General features: G+C 34.8%; 1 non-coding gene across 1 annotated transcript; it reads left to right on the top strand.

The window, feature by feature from the left end:
• Positions 1–13,001: 13,001 nt before the first annotated feature.
• LOC141676125 (small nucleolar RNA R71) lies at positions 13,002–13,108 on the top strand. The gene has a single exon (XR_012556732.1). It is a non-coding gene; the product is annotated as a small nucleolar RNA R71 (small nucleolar RNA).
• Positions 13,109–23,758: the final 10,650 nt, after the last annotated feature.

The following is a 23,758-nucleotide window of genomic DNA, read 5'->3' as shown; positions in this document are numbered from 1 at the left end:
TTTCTTCTTCTTGGAAGGGTTCTTCTTCCTTTTCTTAGGATTGGAACCTTCACCAATTAGAAGAACAGAACTCTTCTTAGGGGAAAATTTGATTCCGCAGTCTTCAACATGTTGTGGAGTTCAGGCAGGCTGACATCCAGCTTATTCATGTGAAAGTTCACAAAAAACTGCGAGAACGAACTCGGAAGTGATTGCAAGACCAAGTCTTGGCTCAACTCTCCATCCATGGCAAAACCAAGTTGTCCAAGACGTTCAATCAAATTGACCATCTTAAGTACATGGTCATTCACAGATGATCCCTCAGACATCCTACAACCGAACAGTTCCTTCGATATCTCATATCGAGCTGTCCTCCCTGCCACATTATACAACTCTTATAGATGCATAAGGATATTGTAAGCATCCATATGCTCATGTTGCTTCTGTACCTCAATGTTCATGGAAGCTAGAATGATGCATTGAGCAATATTTACATCATTTATCCACTTACGATACACAACATGTTCATCATTATGTGCATCGCTAGCAGGTTCAGTAGGCTTAGGTGAGTCAAGCACATATTCCAGCTTCTCAACCCTTAGAACAATTCTCAAGTTTCTCCAGTCAGCAAAATTAGGACCAGTCAACTTGTGAGCATCTAGTATACTCCGGAGTGATAGTGCAGAAGATATAACGAATATAGTAAATCTGTAAATGATGAACACATAACAACACTTAGCAAATATTCAATTTCATTTCAAGACATTATATGAATCGGGTCTTTATTCATAAGTGGATCCCACTAGTTTATCTAATTTATACAACCCCTAAGTGAAAATTAAGCATTCATAATGCAAGTGGGAATAGGGATCCTACATTCCATCACACAACCTTGGCTGTAGCACGAAACGTCATGTGATGTTCAATAGGCAGACAACTCTTGTCAATTACATCTTATGTTATTCCCTAATAAAACTTTAGCCTCTTGAATAATTGAGTCACGGATGTAGCACGACAAACTCAATATTCTAAGTCAAGTCTAACCCAACATTTCGTACAATTGAATCAGTCTCCAACGGCCCACGGCTGTAGCACGTAACGACCTTTAGATTCTAATTCAATGTACACATCTCTATGTAATAGACAAGTATTTCTTATTTCGAAATCAAAGCCCTCGGCTGTAGCACGAAACGACAATGATTTAAAAATAAGAACCACTTTCTACCATGTTGGAAGGCTATGACCGACACAAGCCCGTTGTGTCATTGGCCAATTAGTACTTGATATTATTTAATTTTAGAGGGATTATATTATGTTACAATCATAATCATATTATAAAGAGATTCTTCCTTTTAAATTAAATATTTCAAATCAATAATTGATAATCAGATGATTCCCAGATCGGGGGGAGCATTGTCAAGAGGCGGCACTTAATTCCCCTTTCTTACAGATAGAAATCTGCTTTTGACAGAATCATCCTTTATCTCAATATTGAAAATTCATATTTAATTACGTGTTTCATAAACACAAGAATCTCATGATTGTATTCATAATATTATTGTTAAGGCAAGAAACGATTCATATTCTAGATTTTCTAGAGCACGCCTTATATTGATTTAAGTTCACCTAAATCTATCATCGCATGGTAAACATAGGCATATATATCATATATAAAATTAAATAAACAAGTAAATGTAAAGTGCAATAAAGTAAATGTGTTTGGTTATGGCCCCATCCTATGTGATCTTTATCAAGCTCATGATAAAGATCAAGGTCAATCTAATATGGTGATGGAAATAAATATAACTACTTATTACATAAGTCTTCTTCTTTGTTTAGACTTCTTGTATGCCTCGTCTTCTTCTTTGTATCACCTCCATTGGATAGCCTTCTTGAGTCTTCAATTACATTACATATATTGAAAGTAAAACTAATCTAATGAACTTACAAAAATAACTCGAGTTACATTCGAGATTTATGATTACAAAGATTGACGACATGCAAGTCGTATTTAAAACCAAAACCAAAACCATTACACTAAGGTCAAAAGGACATAACCATCCACCATGCTCATACAACACATAAAAGCATGTTAAAACACATAATCTGATCTTAACATATCATATTATCCATGATCTAATCATAAAAAAAAATATGACAAAGATCAGAAAAATTAGAATCAAATCAGAAAAACAAGAATCACTGTTTACGGGCAGTAAAGGACGTCAAACGCCTTACAGACGAGTCGTTGATAGCTTTAGCTATCAGTTTTGTTCAGACACTCGTTTACCTATGGAATAGGGTATTCGTTTGCATAAATCGGACACCAGACCCAGATTTCAGCAAATCTGCAGCGGCCAATTCAAAATCCGTATCTAATATGATTCTCATAATTATAACAAACATAAATCATGTATATCAGTATTTATACAGATTACATAATCATCTTATGATTATACAACTCACATGAATATCATATATTCAAAACCATACATATATAAGCATATTATATCAACATCAAATCATGGCAAATCACATACATGCTCATATATCGAAAATAGTTAAACACATAAACGAATTAAAAACTTTTCACAAGTAGCTCTGATACCATTGAAGGGTTTTTAGCACATAAACGCAAAGAAAACGTAAATTTAAATCTTAAAAAAAACCGAAACCCTCCGCAGGATCCATGCGAAAAATAATATTTAATTCGTAGTTTAGTATGTTTACCTTAAGTAGCTTTACGTTAATGGAAAGATGGAGATCTTTAATAGCGATCCAAGAACGATGAACGGAAATCCCTAGCAGCTGCTCCTCAAGTGTGAAGCACTCCACCGGTATCCACCAAGAGTACAATGTGATGGAGGAGGAAGAGGTTGAGAGAATTAGTTGCCTCCCTCTTGTTCTAATTTAGAATTAGGGTTAATTATTTGGGTTGAGGCAAATAGGGCTTATAATAGTATATTTATAGGCAAAATTTTCAGCTGAAAATTTTCCATAAAATATTATTATTATTAACCCTTTAATTGATTATTCTTATTAACCAATTAACTAATAATTAAAACACCTTTTAATCATTAATCCCTTTTCTAAACACTTTAGAAAGATAATTCTCTCACTTGATTTAATTTTCAAAATTAAATTCTTAATTAATAATATTAAGAATTAATTGAATCTCATTTAATCAATTATTAAATCTGCTAATTAATTATTTATTTCACAAATAAATAATTACCAGTCATTATTAATTAATTCCTCCACCATTAAATCATTCTCTTTTATAGAGTGACCCTGTAGGTTCAATATTAAGCCGGTAGTAGAAATAAATAATAATAAAACTATTTTATCATTATTTATATAAATTCTCTAATTCATTAAATATGATTAATTAATAAATTAATCATATTTATTCTACATCGTGAGGGATACTTCTCAGCATATCGCAACTTTCCGGATAATGCGAATTCACTACTTAGAATACCAGGAACCTTTTCAGTGAGTAGTTACCGTACAATCAATTCCTTCTACCCTGTAATCAAGCCTATCTTATTTAATCATTTGCTTTCCCATTCACTATGCTTAGTTCTATTTAATGTAAATTAGAAACTCCTTTCTAATTTCATTTACTCTGGCCAGAGATTCCTGAACTAGCATAAGTGGATCAGCATTGAACATTCTCTTCCTTCACTGGAAGGGGTAGATCCTTTATTGATCATACACTATCTTCGTGTACAAATTCCTATACCCAGTAGAGCCCTTATAATTGTCCCTGGAGACTAAGAACTAAACCAAAGCATAGTTCAGTGTACACAAGATGACTATGATGACCTCAAGTCTAAGGATACTTGTACAACTATCACTATGTGAACAACTGCTGACACGTGAGTGAACTCCATCAGTTGTTCCACTGTGTGAGTCATGTTCAGTAAACTTATTCTATAATAAGCACCTACATACTTAGCTATAGTGTCACCACACAAATGTCTATGAGAACAAACATCCTTCATAATGAAGCAAGCATAGTATGTACCGATCTTTGCGGATTACTAATTACCAGTTAGTAATCCTACGACCAGGAAATATTTAAGTTTAGGGTTATCATCTTTTAGGTCTCATTATTATGATCTCATCATAATCCATAAAAAGCTTTACTCTAAACCATGGTATATCTTATTTAAACACTTAAATAGATAAAGCCCGCAATAAAACCAAAACAAGTCTTTTATTAATATCAATGAAATCAAAACAGATTACATAAAAGTTATTCCTAAATCATCATACATGATTGGACTTAGGACACATCTCTTTTAGGATGGAGGTCGGTACGGGCTGATCACCCGTATTTTAATAAAATGAAAAGATAAAGTGATCCAATCAAGGGTTCTGTATTGATTATTTAAAATGGAACTGAAACATCCTGTTCAGTAATTGGTTTTTGAAAATGAAAATGGTTTATATTGCTTTGAAAAGAGTTGATTATGATATTGTGAAGCTTAAAGCTCGTGAATCCTGATTTTAATCTGTTGATCATATAATTGGTTTCATATAGTGAAATATTGTTGCTTTCCTTTCTGAAAGATCTGTTATGATCCTTTAATGATTTGTGATGAATGTCGGCTTTCACCCTGCTTCGAGCCTTGTTCCTTGAAAGCCCCACATTTTTTCCTTCATAACCCTTCCTTAACCCAAAAGATGGAAATCTGCCACCTAGAACAAATAAAGAAAAATACCCTGAGATTGGTAAAGTAAATTGTGGATTTCATATCATAGAACTGCTTTACAGTTACTTGTTGAGTTTTATACTCATATGTTTTGTTTTAATCTAACCATGGCAGTTAAGCAAGAAGATGGCCAGGCTTAGGCGCACTGCTCGTAAGAGCGTACCTGGTGGTCCCTGTCGTGTTGAGGGCTTCCGGTTTCCAGAGCAGGTAGTGGTATTTCTGAGTGAGCAAGTGCTTAGAAGGAAAATTATAAAGATACAATGGGTTATCTGTCGGTTCCAAGCCGGGATCAACTATGTATATTTAAAATTATTTTGGGGTTGTAAGTTATATTTTATGATTGGTAGTTGTAATCTTGTCTCATACTTTATCCTGTTTGATTTTGTTGATAGCTAATCGGGGTTTATGCTTATTTAGTTATTAGATTAAATGTGTGTGGGTCCTCATTTCCTAACCCTGAGATTGAGGGCGTCACATTTATTCATTACTTGAACTTCTTCCAGCTTAAGTACTTTCTCTTTCGTATCTCTACATAGGGTGGATATACCTTATATCCTTGGCTTATTAACTCCTTCTCTCGCATGATCGGAAGAACTTCTTATCTTGCTACTGCCCTTAAACTCTGGGGGCTTAACAGACTGAAAGGATTTAAAACTAGTTACTTGGGTTGGCTCTCTTTGTTGATGTTGTTGTTGCTGAATCTGTTGGATTAACTGCAACTGTTATTGTTGCTGCTGGCGCAATAAATCTAGAATTTTATTTATAGTTGGACCCTCCGCAAAACTACTACTATTTTCTTTAGATTGGGTAGCTTTCTTGGGTGGCATTTTCCTGAAATATAACAGGGAATTTATTCAAAAACATAACGAGGATGTATAACAAAAATATCACCATTCAAACGGTGCACCTGTCTCAGGAAAATGCTGCCCAATCGAAGTACCCATATCTTTATTATTGGGATCCATTTATAAAAGATATCTAGATTAACAATACTAGCAACAATAGCAATAATGACAGTATAAAACTGGAATATAAAGATACTAAACATTATAGCATGCCTTCTCAATATAACAACTGATCAACCTCCCAGTACCATTAAAAATACAACATTAACAAATTTGATACACCCGAAACTAGACGGACTATACTAGTCACCAACCAAAAAGGGTAAACTGGTAGGTCAAGTCAAACTTAAGGAATCACGGACTTGGCTGACACACTAGTCCGAGTTTCAAACAACCATTCCTCTCAAGGCGATTTCTTATCTCTTGTAAATGACCCATTTACAACTGAGTTAGATTTCCCAAAGCGGCAACCTTCAATATCGAATCATGAATCCTCTCTGCTATCTTCATTTGTGAAGTAGTAACCAAACGTAAAACTTCAATTTCTCCCGACAGTCAAATTTTGTTTACTTTCAATAACCAGGACTGTCTAGTTACAGAAGTTACCGACAAATTCACTACCAGGGGTTATCAAATGGTATTTCAAAATCAAAGAATTAATGATACAGGGAGGACAGGGGAAGAAGACATAGATATGACTGAGAGAAACCATACAAGTACATAAGATGGCTAGTCTTAGTACCACATAGTTTACAACATATAATTCGGTGGCGTCCCACCGGACCCTTTTGTCACACAGACAAATAGTCAAATCATATGCATTATTTGCCCCAATCAACCGATTGAATCACTGAGGAAAGAAATAATGTTTAAATAGAAGTTTACAAATAGGAAGGGGAGAATCTGATTTGTAATGAGATCAACAGGACCCTAAGTTGCTTACTTCGTGTTCTTAACTTTCTCACAGGAAAAATAAGCAACTTATGGGATGGTAAACAATTACTCTGGAAATAAAATATATCTCAGGAAAGAAGTATAAGGGTTCAAGATATAAACCAGAGTACTGATCCACATTCACTATGAGACTTAGCTATCATAGCAGTCGGTGACTATTATCATTCCATCTGAACTCACCGAGGTCGCACACTTGGTCCAACAACATCACTTGACATAGAAAATGCAATAATTAGGAATAATATGGATGTTTCTTCTGCTGACACATTAAGGATCCGCTCAGAAACTGAATTCTCGAGAGGGGAACTAGAAATCTCTATCTAACATTACCAATAATACATATACGAAGGAGATATACTAAAAACTAGGGCAGTGCCAGCCAATCCTCAATAGACGTCAGGGTTACGCCTCTGAAACCCTTGACTGAACTCATAGACTCGCTCCTCTGATTGAGTTGCTGACTCATATCAATATATAAACCTTTCTGCACTCTTTTGACTCTACTCCTAACATAAATCAGGGACTCAAACCTGTAGCTCAGATACCAACTGTGACGGCCTCAACCCCGGGGTCAGTAGTTGACGTCACCATCAACAATAATAACAAACATAATATAAACCAAATCATTAATAATACATAACCAAGACCCCTTAACCAAGACCTTTTCCAGGTTTAAGTATGACTTAGGTTACAACTATTACAAAACTAACTTATAACAAACCATCCTGACGCAACTAACTTAATACAGCAACTCAACAAACCATCTTTGGTCCAACACAACTACCTCAGAGGAGCCTGACACGGAAGGAACCGGAGCTTTACCTTGACTATAATGGAAAAGTCTCCAAGGCATATGCAATACATATACAAAATATTTTACAATGGTGAGCAATCAATTGCTCAGCAGTACCACTATATGAATAATAATCAAAAACAGTTTATGATAAGCAATTATAGTAACAGAATTCATAACTCGTCTATAATAAAAAGTAAACAGGTAAAACTGGATATCAATAACTAGCATGCTCTATGAAACATCTCATTAGTTGTGTTGTGTGAATACCAGAATTTAATTTTAACATTCTATTTACATTTCCAAATCTTCCGTTCTATTACAGGAACCATAAAACCATTTATCCCATTACGGGGACCCAAAATCATTTGTTCCGTTACGGGAACCATAAAAATCTCGCTCATATATGAATGTATTGGATGATCCCTGGTGTGACAGCTGATTAGGCTATCTCCATAGGACGGCTCCATCTGCCATCCCATGAAACTTGTTCCGGAACTCAGAGACTAGCTAGGTCCCTGTCACGCTGGACTAAGTGGTTTAAATAGGGTGTGCAACCACTTCGCCTCTTATGCTATCTTCCTGGCCGTTACGGGCCCTTGCGCACGCTTATTTAATTATATGATCTATTTTATCCAGTTTTCAAACCACTTACCTATATTTTTCAAAACAGTTCTATCACAACACACTTTCCAACACATTTTCATTTTATTCAAAACTTAGAGATAAGTATTTTTAGAAGTTATGTTAGGGCGAAAACACGCGCTAAAATTACACGCAAGTATACGCGTTCGCAAGTAGTACAAGATATAAATCAGATTTGTTCCCACAGAGACTGGTTTAGGTTAATTTCAATTTATGCACTTATGTAACAATGGTATGGCAATCATTCAATGCTAAGATAAATAACAAATTAGGTTTTGATTAAACTAAGAGATTATACTAAATAGCATTAACTAAGAGAATTGAGGTTGAATTACTTATATGAGACAAACATGGGATTCTAACTTCATTACTACTTCATTCAAAGTCATTGTTCTTAACCTTAGCATGCAACGGTGATGATAACTAATCAGATAACACGAAACTAGTAAACGCCAACTTTCGTTGCACGAATACCCTACTACCAGACTTTCACAAAAGAGATGATACTGAATAGACACCAATTATGTTGAGACCCTATATGTATATAAAATTTGACAACATAAAGGTTTAATGCACAAGTTATCTATCGTGATTACATAGGGCAAGTAAGATGGTTAAAATTACCTACGAATCATGCATAACAAATACATGAACCTATGCTAGCATGGAAAGTTCTAAATCTCTATATTCACTGTCGCTTCAATAGAGATTAACACACTATCTTATATGTTAGCTATGCATATAAGATGAATAAGCACAACCAATACTAGGATATCAATCAATCACCACACACCACGATATTGAAACAAACTAACTATAAAAATCCATAAATAAATCCATTAGAACCCCACGATAACGATTAGTTCATAACCGAACTCATCATCACCATGGGTTCCAATGAAAGCATGATATAAAATAATATAAGAGTATTAAGGTTCAAAGACAAATAAAAAATAAACATCCAAGTATCAACTATAATAAAGAAAACAAAAGTCTTCTACGTAGCCTTCTCGTGCTCTCTAGGTCTTCTTATTGCTCTCCCCTCGATCCTTGGTATTAAAAATGTCTTATTTAGGGGTTATATAGGCTTCAGGATTGAACTGGGCTTCAAAATCTCCAAAATCAAGTCAAAATAGGATTCTGGCAATTCGACTCCGCGTGGCCGCCCTGCATACCCATGCGGGCGCGCTCTATTTCTGTGGTTTCAGCGCGGCTGCCCTGCTTCTCAGTGCGAGTGCACTCGCCTGCTGGACATTTGGCGCGGTCGCGCCGTGCTATTGGATTTTGGATCCTTTTCTTGCTTTGACTGCATATTGAGTTCCGTTCGTCCGATTTCGACGATCCAATAGTCCACGCGAAGTTATTGAGATGCTCTTCAACATGAGAATGGTCTTGACTTTAGATTCTGATCTCTTTTCAGCATATATCATTAAAATGCTTCTTTCTTCATTTAACTGATGCCTGAAATGCACAAACACAAAAATACATAAAAAATACCAACAACTTGAGTCCAAAACACCAACTTAAGCCTGAAATGAAGCGTTCCAAGTAGATATAAAATCCAGTTATCACACCCCCAAACTTGAATCGATGCTTGTCCTCAAGCATAAACAGACTCAAAACTACAAAACAAACCTAATGCATGAATGCAACTACGCGAATGCAACTAATTGATAATGCAATCGATCCCCTCAAAATAACCATAACCAAATGAATAAGATAATGCCTCTAAGACTGCAATGACTCAAAACAGAGCTATAATAAAAACTCACAAACCAACTCACAAACCAGAAACGTGTGTGTGTGGATGCTTAACAGATATAATCTCGACACTAGATCAATAACCATAACTTATCTATCATCGAAACAATCACAAATTTATAAATGGAGTAGATAATAAACACATAATGACTCATAACACCTTTATCCTACTAGAGTAATACAAGGATTCACGCTATTATTGATCACATAACAAATATGCTTATTTGATCGTGCAATGAATGAGGTCCCAAAATACTTATACAATAATACTCATGTAGCGAGCATTGGGTTAGCGGATCCCAGACTATCAAAGCCTTAGGTCACTAGGTACAAAGTCCCCTGGAACTTAATAACTCGAGTATTAAAGACCTCACTCTTGACCAATTATGCATAAACAGATACTTTTTCTTTTCTTTTTTCTTTTTTTTTCTCTTTTTTTCTTTTTCTTTCAATGATTTCTGAATGAGTGTGTTTCGCTCCATCTCATTCAACCCTAGACTACTAATAAATTATGAGCCGGCTACTAGCCATTTGACACCTAGCCATACAACAACTAGCAATGAAATCCAAGCTTTTCTCCAGTTTAAAAATTCAGTATTCTTTTTATCATTACAAGAATATCACAAATTCTAAATATAACCAAGTGATTAAATCTCAACAACAAACAAGTATGATCATGATCTAGCTCTAAAGCAATCCTATAAGACTTTGTGATTTTTTTTTGTTTCTGGGCATGTAAATCAATTCATTAGACTTAATTAACCCTCTATTCGTCATCACCATACTCAAATCAACATCAACTTATCAATCAGAAATAGCTCAACCTAAGGGATCATGTTATATGCATGCACATGCAACTAAATGAACTCACATAAAAAAATAAACAAACATGTCCTATATGAACAATCATGCAAAAATATGAATGACTTAACAACTATACATGCAATATGAAGCTATATGAATCTATATGGACACGGACACACACAAACTAATCCTTACATTATCACCACCAAACTTAAAATTTTCAATGTCCTCATTGAAGGTAATAATAAGGATTTCAGGCATACCTAGTTTTCAGGAGGATCACCCTCTTTGGGTGGAGGATCAGGTTTCCAATCAACCTCGACACCAGTGTCTCGGACAACAGCACCGAGAGCGTGTGTCAAATGTGTAGTAAAATGACAGTGAATGTCGTGCATGGCCTCCATACGCCTAGTCAATTTCCTGTAATGCGCATCACCAACACCAGTTCTATCAACTACCTGCTGCGCATGAGAAGAACCCTCTATAGGCACTGGAGGATCCGTCTGGCCACTCTCTATATCATCAAAAATATATCCCAACCCCTTATCATGGGGTGCACCTAAGAATGCATAACTCAAGGGATGTGGCAGTGGATTGAGCTCAAGTGTGGGAGCTTCTTCAATAGACGGTTGAAAACACTCCTGAGAAAGTTTATGCTCTGTTAATCCAAGAGAATCGAATGGCATATCCAACTTCCTCTTCCACAAAGGAGCATTCAAATACTGCAATTGCTCTACTCCTTCTTTCTTTTCAATAACTGATTCCTCTATTAAGGATCTCTCTAAGGTATCTTACTTTGGCAATTGCCCAGGCTCTGAATTCATGACAAAGTCAACCCACTCTACTTTAAAGCACTCCTCTTTAGCTGTGAGTAACTTTAATTGCCTTGAACACATTAAAAGTGACCTTCTGATCATGAACCTTCATCGTAAGCTCTCCTTTTTGCACATCGATCATAGTTCGACCCGTAGCAAAGAATGGTATTCCCAAGATGATGGGAATCTTCTTATCTTCCTCGAAATCCAGAATGACAAAATCAGCAGGGAAGATAAGTTTGTCCACCTTGACCAACACATCCTCCACAATGCCTCGTGGATATGTAATAGAACGATCGACCAACTGCAAGAACATATATGTCGGCTTCGGATCAGGTAGACAAAGCTTCTTGAAGATAGATAAGGGCATCAGATTGATGCTAGCTCCCAAATCATATAAACACTTGTCGAACGACAAGTTTCTGATGGTGCGAGGAATAGTGAAACTTTCAGGATCTTTAAGCTTCGGAGCCAACTTCCGTTGCAACACAGCACTGCATTCCTCCGTTAGAGCAACGATCTCTAAGTCATCGAGCTTTATTTTCTGAGAGAGAATACCTTTCATAAACTTTGCATAGCTAGGCATCTGTTCAAGAGCTTCAGTGAAAGGTATGTTGATGTGAAGTTTCTTAAAAACTTCCAAAACTTAGCAAATTGCTTATCCAACTTCTGCTTTTGCAGCCTCTTAGGAAAAGGAGGTGGAGGATAGACCTGTTTCTCCCCTGTATTACCCTCAGGAGGAGTGTGTTCCACAATTTTTTTCCTTGGTTCCACCTCGACATCCTTCAGCACTTCTTCTTTAGCCTCAACTTCATTTTCCGAAACTTGATATTTTTCAGGCTCTTCGTCTTGCTGAATTTGGGGGCTTGCGACCTTTCCAGACCTTAAGGTGATGGCATTCACCTGTTCTTTAACTTCCCTCTTGCCTGGATTGGCTTTTGTATTACTAGGAAGCGTTCCGGTGGTCGATTCAATAAGGCATTAGCAATTTGCCCTATTTGGTCCTCCAAAGTCTTGATAGAAAGAGCCTGACTTTTGCATATAAGAGCCTGGTTTTTGCAAATAAGCCTCAACTCCTCCAATTCAGATTTTTCATTCGAATATTGACCTGCACCTCCATGAGTTTGTTGTTGAAGTTGGAGCTGTTGTCTTGGTGGAAATTGTTGTTGAAAACCAGGAGGATTAAATTGCTTGTTTCCGAACTGCTGGAACAGCTGTTGCATTGTATTCTGATTGTTGCTCCAGCTAAAGTTAGGATGATTTTAGTTGTCAAGATGATAAATGTTTGGAACTGGTTGCTGCGATCTCTAAAAGTTGCTCATAAATTGAGCTGATTCACTAGATATAGCACATTGTTCCGTCGCATGCGAACCTGCACAAAGATCACAAACACTCGTCCTCTAAATGAACTCCATATTTAGCCAGCGAATCGATCTTCATAGACAACGCCTTTAGTTGAGCAGTGATAGCCGTAGCTGTGTCCACTTCAAGAATTCCTGCTACCTTGCTCTGTGGCAATCTCTGGGTTGGATACTGATATTCATTATCAGCCATCAGTTCAATTAGATCATAAGTTTCATCATGGCTCTTAGCCCATAAGGCTCCACCTGATGTTGCATCGAGCATGGGTCTTGATTGTGCTCCCAAACCATTATAAAAATAATTGATGATCATCCAATCAGGCATTCCATAATGAGGACACATCCTAAGCATCTCCTTGTAGCACTCCCAAGATTCATATAAAGATTCTCCCGTTTGTTGCGCAAATTGAGTAATAGCATTTCTGATTGCAGTTGTCTTCGCCATAGGGAAGAATTTAGTAAGAAACTTCTGAGCAAGATCCTCCCAAGTGGTGACAGAACCTGCTGGTAGAGAATGTAACCAGCACTTAGCTTTATCCCTCAGAGAGAATGGGAAAAGCCTCAGCTTTATAGCATCTTCAGAAACTCCATTGAACCTAAAGGTGTCGCATATCTCTATAAAATCCCTGATGTGCATATTTGGATCTTCCGTTGGAGAACCCCCAAACTGGACTGAATTCTGTACCATCTGAATTATGTCAGGCTTGATCTCAAAGGTATTAGCTGTGATAGCTGGCCTAACAATGCTAGATTAAATGTCATTGATCTTGGGTTAAGAAAAATCTATCAACGCTTTCGTTGGTACTGCTGGATCTCCCATTGTAATGAGTACCTAAAACACAAACAAATAAACCGTGAAAGTAAAAGAATCCGAGTCAGTGAACTTTAACGACAACTGATGACAAGCACATAAGCTAAAAATTAACACCGAGTCCCCGACAGCGGTGCCAAAAACTTGTTAGGGCGAAAACACGAGCTAAAATTACACGCAAGTATACACGTTCTCAAGTAGTACAAGATATAAATCAGATTCGTTCCCACAGAGACTGGTTTAAGTTAATTTCAATTTATGCACTTATGCACCAATGGTATGGCTACCATTCAATGCTAAGACAAATAACAAATTAGGTCTCCAAAACAGTTCTATCACAGCACACTTTCCAAAACATTTTCATTTTATTCAAAACTTAGAGATAGGTATTTTCAGAAGTTACTTTTCTCCCAAAACACAAGTTAATAAAACAGTTTGAACACAGGGGATACGTAACTTAAAACATTATGTTCCAGTACGTAATTTTAATCAACAGTTTTTCATATATTACTGAACCGTAAAGATATGGTCAGGGTACTTGCCTTGGAGAGCTTTATAACTATTACTGATTGACTTTGAGCCGACTCGGACGCTCAGGATTTATCGTCTAACCACTAGATCATCTTGGATTCAACTTCAACACTCTGGTCCTTCGATTGGAACCTTACTGAGCTTGTCGACTGATCACTAGGCTATCTTTAGTCCGACGTCAACTCTCGGGTCTTCCGACTAGAACCTACAGAGTCGAATTACCCTATGTTAGATGACCAGCTATGCTTGACATATCCTCACTAACAGTCTACTTGTATGTTAACAAAACCCGACTTGTAACATACACATTATTGCAATACACGTATCAGTTAGGGTTCGCATTCTCGAAAGCCGGTTCGATGTTCATTTTCAGAAAATATGTATACTCGTCATTTTAAGAAATTAGGGTTATTGGTTTTGGCAAAATATTTCACCACGACATTTAAACAGATTTCGTATTAAATATATGTATGTATTTATATATACTCGTTCGACGTCCCGATAATTATTGGATAAGCTCCCGTGTTTCCGTAATTTGATTTCCTAGAAATCAGGCAGCACTCCTTATTTTATCGGACTAACCCGTCGAAGAAATTCGACGTCCCAATTCACAACATGCCAAACAACAATTACAATCACAATCCCAATAATCTCGAATAATAATATTTAACTACTATTTCGCTTCGAACTCATAAATAAAATTTATACATTTTTTTCAACAAATAGCACATTGCCATGTATCTAATGGGAGTACAGAGAAGACACGTGTCCTTTTTACTGCCTGCAAGCCTTATTTTTTATTCCTTGCTTCGACATATACGAACCGAGGTGCACTTAAAACGGTTTCAGAAAATTATGAAAACAGTCTTAAAATATTATAAATATCCCGAAGTTAAGAAAAATGTATATTTCTTAATTTTAAAACAAATTCTGAAACATAATTTATACCTACTTTTATCAATTAAACGAATCGACCCGCGGTTGAAATTAACCCCAAAAATTTCTCAAAATAATTTCAAAATTCTCAGAATATTATAAACTTCACAAAATATGAGTTTCGTAATTTTTTTGAAGAACTCTGGAATTAAATACGGATTTTACAAATAAATGCAATCAGAAAAACATTTAAAGATGAATAATTAATGAAATATTGATTTCTAAATTTTATAAATTCCTAAAAATAATAAATAAAATTATGAAGCAATAAAAATGATTTTAGAGATAATCCATGTATTTGTGAAAATAAATCTTAAATAAAATCACTTTTAAATCTATAAACAAAGCAACACAGTTCGACAATTAATTACACAAATGATCCTCGAATACCAATAATCACTTATAACTAATAACAGAATAATATCCTGCTGACAGAACCCATGAATATATTTTATTTATTTAATTATGCAATAATTACACATTTAAATAATAATAATAAAAATATACGAGTCGTTATAGTACCGTCCTTTGGGATAACGGCTCTAACATTGTTTGCAGCCATTGTAAGTGTATGAGTCTAAATGGGTATGACATTTGAGAAATAAAGAATTTGAAATGAGAGACAATGGTGAAGATTTGCACAAGTTAGGTTAATTGAGATCTCGAAAGCATAAAGAGGGGTTACGTCGAGATGTCAGGGTATTTATAGAAAAAGGAAAGTGACTTATCAAGAAGTAGGGATCAACGGTTGGTATTTGCTCATCAAGAAGTCACGTGAATCTGTAAACTCATATCGAGATGTCACTATCCTCACTTTTATCAAGAACTAGATAATGACTTATTGAGATGTAGCATAAATACCCAGTTTGTCCTGATTGGACTGAATTATTCTAATTTTAATTGAATAAATCAATGTGGAATTAGAATTAGTTTTGTGTCAAAAGTATTTTACTAAGACAATTCATTGAATTAAATTATCTCAGTTCTGAGTTGTTGATAAGTCTAAAATTTATACTTGTAGAGAACTCCATAGAGATATACATGTGCCGAGATCTCTATAGTACTTATTGAGAAGTCCACTGAGAAGTCACGAAAAAGACTTATCGAGAGCTCTATCAAGAAGTCTCAAAGTGACTTGTCGAGAAGTCATTTATATTTATCGAGAAATCATAAAGAAGCTTGTTGAGAAGTCCTTCGAGAAGTCATGAAAAAGACTTATCGAGAATCTTGTTGAGAAGTCTCAAAGTGACTTGTCGAGAAGTCTTTTAGACTTATCGAGAACTCAGTTCTCTACGTACTTTTGATCCTTTCAGTTATGTCTTATTGTTAATTTCACATATTGAAAATGTAAATCAACATTTCGATAGTTTTCTCAGAATTTGAAGAATATTAAGTTGAAAATTAAAAATAGAAAAATAAATATACAGAGAATTCTGAAATATTTATAAATCATATTCCAGTTAATTTCTAATTAAATCATATTAGTTTTGATTTATTAGAAATTAATCTTCTACAACACATTAGTTGAGTTCATGGCTTTAGGATGAAGAATTTAACATTCCAATTTCACTAACAAGTCTAGTGAAAGTTGCTTCATCCAAAGGTTTAGTGAAAATGTTAGCTAATTGTTTTTCTATTAGAACAAAAATAAGCTCAATAGTACCATTTGTAGCATGTTCTCTAATAAAATGGTACCTTACATCAATGTGCTTAGTTCTAGAATGATTAACTGGATTAGCAACAATAGATATGGCTCTAATATTGTCATACATGATTGGAATTTTGTGTAACACTATACAATAGTCCATTAGTTGATTTCTAATCCAAAGCACTTGAGCACAACAGCTTCCTACAACTATATATTCGGCCTCATCTGTAGAAGTTGACATATATTGGTATTTCTTACTGTACCAAGATACAAGTCTTTGACCAAGAAATTGACAGCTTCCACTAGCACTCTTCCTGTCGACTCTGCATCCAGCAAAATCCGCATCTGTGTATCCAACAACTTCAAATCCAGTTCCCTTAGGATACCATAATCCTAAGTTTGTTATTTCCTTCAAATATCTGAAAATTTTATTTACTACCATAAAATGTGATTCTTTGGGATTTGCTTGAAATCTAGCACACAGACATGTTGTAAATATGATGTCTGGTCTACTAGCAGTTTAGTATAGCAAAGATCCAATAATTTCTCTATAGCCAGATATGTCTACACATTTTCCTTTCCTATCTTCATCCAACTTGGTAGCTGTAGATATTGGTGTAAATTCAGGTGAACAGTCAACCATTCCAAACTTCTTCAATAAATCTTTAACATATTTGGTTTGACTGATGAAGATGCCATCACTTCTTTGACTAACTTGAAGGACAAGGAAGTAATTGAGCTCTCCCATTATATTCATCTCATATTCACTCTGCATGAGTCTTGAAAATCTTTGACATAACTTCTCATTAGTAGAACCAAAAATAAAATTATCCACATAGATTTGAACTAGGATAATATCACCACCATGATGCTTGTAGAATAGAGTCTTATCATTTGTGCCTCTTGTGAATCCATCTTTGATTAAAAATCTAACAGTGTGTCATACCATGCTCTAGGTGCTTGTTTTAATCCATAAAGGGCCTTCAACAGTTTGTAAACAAAGTCTGGAAATTCTGGATCTTCAAAGCCAGATGGCTGTTACACATAGACTTCTTCTTCCAATTCACCATTAAGGATTACACTATTTACATCCATTTGATACACCTTAAAATTTGAATGTGCAGAAAATGGAAGAAAGATCCTTATTGCTTCAAGTCTTGTAACTGAAGCAAAAGTTTCATCATAATTAGATCCTTCTTCTTATGAGTTGCCTTTGGCAACCAGTCTTGCTTTGTTCCTTGTCACAGTTCCATTTTCATCCATTTTGTTCCTGTAACCCACTTAATTCCAATGATATTTCTGTTCTTTGGTGTAGAAACTAATTCCCAAACTTTATTTCTCTTAAATTAATTTAGCTCTTCCTGCATGGTAGTTATCCAATCAGGATCAAGTAGAGCTTCCTCAGTTTTCCTAGGATCAATTTATGAAAGAAAGCATGTATGCAAGAATTCATTTGCAGTTGCATTCCTAGTGCTCACTCCAACATTTGGATCACCAATTATAGCATCTTTTATGTGACTCATGTCCCATTTCCTGGTGTGATCTTGTTGACTAGAATTGTTTGCAGTTTCTTCATTATTGGCATGACTTGCAGAACCACCATCTTCTTCTCCCCCAGAGTTTGTGCCATCAAACTCAATTAAAATTCTTTCTTGATTAGAATTTACATTTTCATGGATCACTTGGTCAGTTATTTCTTGCTCTATTCTATTTCTTGTGTTGATCTCAGCATCATCCTCAGAATCACTGTCAATATTAAGATTTTCAAACTTCAAAGCTTCAGCTTTATTTTCATCAAGGCAAGCCAGGTCTGGACACCTGTCATCATCAAAAATCACATATGTGCTTTCCATAATTTTATTCTGTTCAAGTACATAAACTCTATAGGCAGGTCTCTCCAATAATTATCCCAGAAAAATTGCTTCAAAAACCTTAAAGTCAAATTTTTTCCACATATTCAGAGCCGTCCTTGAGCACAAAGCATTTGCTTCCAAACAAAAGCAGATGCTTCACAGTAGGCATTATTTTTGATAGAATTGAGTAAGGTGATTTGCCAAGGTTTTTGTTAATCAAATATCTGTTTTGAGTATAGCATGTAATGTTCACAACTTCTTCCCAAAAACTTGTTGGCAAATTGGCAACTTGCAGCATTGTTCTAACAGTTTCAATAGTTCAATTTTCCTCTCCTTAATACCATTTTGTTGAGGTTTTCTTGCAGCTGAAAGTTCTTGAACAATGCCTTTATCTTTACAGAATTCACTCATTGCTGCATTTCTGAATTTTGTTACATTATCACTTCTCAACATTTTTACACAATTTTGATCTTCGACCTGCTTTTCAACTTTCTTAATGTGTTCAATAAATGATGTGTGGAGTTTTATCCTTTGAATGCATAAATTCTAGCCATGTATACCTTGAGTAGTCATCCACCATCACCAGTGCATATTTCTTTCTAGAAATAGATATAACATTAACTGGTCCAAACAGGTCCATGTGAATAAGTTATAATGGTGCACTTATGGAATTCATAGTTTTGCTCTTGTGACTGGACCTCTTCATTTTTCCTTCCTCACAAGCCTCACAAACTTCATCTTGAGCAAATTCCAAATTTGACATATCTCTCACTAATTCATTTTTCACCAAGGTATTTATTGCTTTGTAATTCAGGTGAGAAAGTTTCTTGTGCCACAGCTTGCCTTGCTCAATGGATGCCTTGGTATAAAAGCATCAAATTCCATCCTTGTTTGCTGAACTTACATCTGCAACAAACAAGCTTCCTTTTCTTACTCCTTTTAGAGCAGTTTCACCAGTCTTCTTGCTGATAATTGAGCAGTCTTCTTTTTCAAAATTCACCTTGAATCCCTTGTTAGTAAATTGGCTGACACTTAGAAGATTTACTTCAAGTCTAGAAACTAGTGCTACATCATCTATGACAACATTTCCTGAAACTAGCTTACGATATCCCATTGTGATTCATTTGCTGTTGTCTTCAAAAGTCACCAATGGGCCATTCATCTCCTCAAACTATGATAGAAGGGCCTTATCACCTGTCATATGTCTGGAGCATCCACTGTCAATGATCCATATGACTCTCTTTATCTTTCCCTATCCACAATGAGTATTAAGTATGTTTAGCTACTCAAACAGTGTTCGGTACTTTTTTTCCACACAAGTTGCAGAAGTAAAATTTGATGATTCAAAAAGAACAGTATTTATTGATTGATTAAATTTTCCTTTTTAGCTATGGATCCAATTTTAACTTCTTTAAGATATACTCTTAATTTATGATAGCTTGACATCACTTTCATATTGTAAGGAATGCAATCAAATTTGTCACAGAATGAATATAGATCTTCAGTCAATGCCACATTGTATTTGCAAGCTCCCAACTTTGGCTCACTAACAACCTATTTACAAAGGTAAGTTAGGTGATTTATTGAGCCACATTTTTGACATTATTTCCTAGGAGCATCTTCAACAAAAGCATAGTTATTGCTCTTGTTCACACCTATTTTTCCATTCATGTTCCTTTTCTTTTTCCCAGCATTCTCCGTTTTAACCTCCTTGGTTGGTGTCTTGATAACTTGATTGACTATTGGCTTCTTTTCAGTTTCATTTGTTGTAGTGGTTTCTGCATCCTGCTTTTCACTGTATTCATCCGCAAGCTTTTGCTTGACGACCAGCTCAACCTCACTGAAATTAACTTTACATGCCTTGAACAAAGGTGCATTTACTTTTCTCAACATAATTGGGACATCTTGATCTGCAATTTTTTTTCCTTTGTCACCTTCATTTTTCTTGTTTTTGTTCATGGCATCATACTTCAAACCAATAGCAATATTAGCACATATTTGTTTTTCTCATGGTATTGTCCAACCAAAAGAAATGCATATTTAAAGGACTTCAATTTTGCTTCATTCTTTTCCATTTTTTCCTCAGCGCTGCTTCAATTTTACTTGCACACTTGAGCTTGTTTTTCAGATATTCATTTTCTTGCTTGACTGTTTCAAGCTCAACAAACTGCAGTTCCAACTCTTACTTTTTAATCTCAAGCTTCTCAATAATTTTTGACAATCTACTAACCTCCTCAATTGCTTCCACCATGCTTGTGTTGATGTGAAACATCTCTACACTCATCTTTTCAACAGTTTTGTTATATTGGTTTGTATTTAAATTAATTGTATTTAGAGTTGGTACCTCTGATTTTGATATGGATGATTCCCCCTGCTCTAAAGCCTATTAGTGTTTATGCCCTAGAGACAACACTATGATGGTTTAGTTTAAGACATTTGGATTATTCATATTTATGTTCTATCGATTATTCCTTTTATAATTTATTAATTCTTAATTTACTGCGATATAAATGTTACATTAATAAATTTCCTTGAAATATGATATGCAATTCTATAACTCTAAGCATGTGACTTAGAAATGAGATTATGAGAATAGTATCAATATTTCTAAAGGTCCCTAGTTGAGTATTATTATATGGGACAATAATAATGCATTAAGACTAGTCTGTTTGTTGACTGATGATCACATCTCAGATCATAGGTATGGTGATACTAAAGTCAAAACATACACATATATTAGATACATGGTGTTGGATTGACCCGTTGTGAGATACTACATATTTATAGTGTCATAAGTTATTCTCACAGTGATAATGATATAATGGTCCTTAGACGTGAAGTCATTATATTTCTATACAATAATTGATATACTTTGATTCCATTAAAAGTTATCATTGACCGGGTAATGATAAAAGTGGACATTGGGTATATTATGAATCGTATGATAAATATGAATGATCTAGATGGGATTTAACCCTCCTATTTTAGGAGTGATATTATTGACCTCTTGTGTGAGCTAGACTATGAAATGCGTGGTCATGCTCAAATGTTGATTTGATATGATAGTCTACTCATTGATCAAGGAAACTTGGATTAAACTATGATGAGGATGACACATTACATGCCTCTAGTTTAATTTATAATATTTGGTTAAAGGGATTATATTACATTGTACATGATCACGAAATGTTTGATCGAATTACCGATTCAATTATTATTACTTGGGTAGCAATGATGTATAATTAGAAGTCACTGAATGTTTATAACTTTAATATGAGATATTAAAATTATTGCCAACGTAATAATAACCTACAAGGTCACACACAAAGAACGCTTGAAGGAGAAATAATTTAAATTATGAATTTAAATAAATAAGTAATTTATTTTATTTATGATATTAATTAAGTATGACTTGATTATTTACTTAAATAAAATACAGAAATTACTTAAACTAATTCTGAAATAAGTTATTAATTAATTAAGTGTGACTTAATTAAATAATAAATTGGGATTTTGGATTAGTATTAAATATAATTAGATTATAATTAGAAAACTCACTCTTCTCTCTATATAAACTCTTTGAGGGTTGAGTTATATAAAAAGGATACATGGTTTTACAAAACCCTAGCCATTCAAGGAAAAAGAGGAAGATAGGTAGAGATGGAGTTTTCGGGTGCCAGTATACATCAATCCTTCAAGAAAAACATTCTTCTGGATACCGTAGAGCGTAGATCGCTAGAGCGGGATACATGGTGATTCAACAAGGTTTGAAAATCCATTAATCCTCCATTAATGAACTCCTAAAGCTTCTTTAAGGTAAAGATTCTTACTATGAATTAAATATCTATTTTCGTATGGATCCTGCGTAGGGTTTCAATTTTATTCTGGTTTTAATTTAATTTTACATCATTTTCGTTGCGTTTATTTGCTCGAAACCCTTCAATGGCACCAGAGCTACTTGCGAAAGTGTTTAATTCATTTAAGTGTTTAACCATTTTTGATATACCGGCATGGACATGATTTGCCATGTTTTGATGTTGATACAACATGTTTGTATATGTATGGTTTGAATATACGATATTCATGTAAGTTGTATAATCATATGATGATTATATAATTTGTATGTATACTGATATATACATGATTTATATTTATTCTTGTTATGAGAATCGTATTAGATACGGATTTTAAATCAGAAGTTGCAAATTCTCTAAAATCTGGGTCCGGTGTCTGATTTTTGCAAACGAATACCCTATTCGATAGGGAATCGAGCGTCTGAACAAAACTGAGGCAAAAGCCATCATCGACTCATCTGTAAGGCATTTGACGCCGTTTAGACCCTGTAGTCTGTGATTTAATGTTATCAAAATTAATTTCGAATTTTCTGATTTTTTTCATATTTAATTTTTATGATTAGATCATGATGGGCATGATATTTTAAGATTAGATTATGTGTTCTAACATGTTCTTATGTGTTACTTGAGCATGGTGGATGGTTATGGCTTATGACCTTAGGTTAATAGTTTTGGTTTTTTTAAATACTATGTTGTTCGGTCTTGTAATTATTAAATATCGAATATAACTCGAGTTCTTCTTGTAAGTTCATTAGATTAGGTTTTATATTTCATTCTTGTAATGTACATGGAGACATGAAAATTTGAAGATCAAAGAAGGGTAATCCCACATGGAGGTCATCCAAGGAAGCAATACAAGAAATAAGACATGTAATAGTTAGCCTGTATTTATTTTCCACCTTAGATTGACTTAGATCTTTTTCATTAGCTTGATGACAATCACATAGGATGAAGTCATAACCAACCACGTTTAATTGTCACACTTTACATATATATGCTCATATGAATGTATGTGTAGAGTAGTTTAATGATGTATGCTTAATTAGATTAAGGATATATGTATTAGATACGACACCCATGTCATGCTTGCTAAACAAGATAAAATCTGTAACGATTCAAGATTTTAAAATAAACAAATGATAATGAGATTCTCGTGTTTATGAAACACGAAATAAAATACTAATCTTCTTTATTTCCGACATGGGGCAATCTTATCAAAAGCGGGTTTATTGAACTTGTAAGGTTGTGGGTTTTAAGCGAGACCGTTGTGACTCCCTCACTACCTGGAAATCAAACCATTGATGAATATTGATTTGAAGTATTTTATTCAAGGAAAAATTTGGAATCTCTTTATGATGGGATCATGATCGTTTTAAAATTCACAAAACCCTAAAGTTAATATTAAGTTGCTCAGATGCCTTCCAATGAGTCCAATGCATTAACCCCT

Source organism: Apium graveolens, chromosome 7 (genome assembly GCF_009905375.1).
Source record: "Apium graveolens cultivar Ventura chromosome 7, ASM990537v1, whole genome shotgun sequence".
In the NCBI taxonomy this organism is placed as follows: Eukaryota; Viridiplantae; Streptophyta; class Magnoliopsida; order Apiales; family Apiaceae; genus Apium; species Apium graveolens.
The sequence above is the reverse complement of the archived record's forward strand: the minus strand, read 5'-3'. Positions and strand labels throughout refer to the sequence as shown.